Raw genomic sequence first — 699 nt, 5'->3', positions numbered from 1 at the left:
TTTTGCCTGTGAATGCAGTGACTCAAAATTCCAACTGAAATGGAAGGATTTTTCAGATCAAGAAACAACATTGTTTCTTCAGTGTACTGGTTTGATAGGGACCAGAAATTTAGATATCGACTAACAAAAATGGGGCGGGGGCAGGTTTACAAAAGTATGAAGTAGCTGACTTACAGGCTTTCATGAGCATAGTTAGTAGCAGAATGAGACGGGCGTTGGGGGGGGATCATATACAGAGCAGAATGGGTAAGACAACAGGATCCTTCAATCTCTGTCTACAGGAGACACATCAAAAATATAGAGACTTTCTAAATGCCCATCAACAGAAGAATGGTTAAACAAGCTTTAGTTGGTACACACAATGGAATACTACAAAATGTTGAAGAGTAATGATGAACCCGTGAAACACCTCACAACATGGTTGAACCTCACGGACATTGTGTTGAGTGAAATTAGTCAATCACCAAAGGACAAATATAGTATGAGACTAATGTAAAAAGGTTAAAAAAGAAAGAAAGAAAGCATTTGTCCTTTCAACATTTTTTTTGCATGAACACTTCAGTGTCCTTAACTATGCTAACCAGACATCCCCACTAGCCTTAACAGACGCTCAGTGCCCCCTAAGCAGACACTCCTGCTCCCCACTCTCTGCTGTCCCCCACCAACTGTTAATCACTGATAAACTTTTTTTTTTAGTTG

Source organism: Chrysochloris asiatica, unplaced genomic scaffold (assembly GCF_000296735.1).
Source record: "Chrysochloris asiatica unplaced genomic scaffold, ChrAsi1.0 scaffold00055, whole genome shotgun sequence".
In the NCBI taxonomy this organism is placed as follows: domain Eukaryota; kingdom Metazoa; phylum Chordata; class Mammalia; order Afrosoricida; family Chrysochloridae; genus Chrysochloris; species Chrysochloris asiatica.
This window is presented reverse-complemented; position numbering follows the sequence as displayed.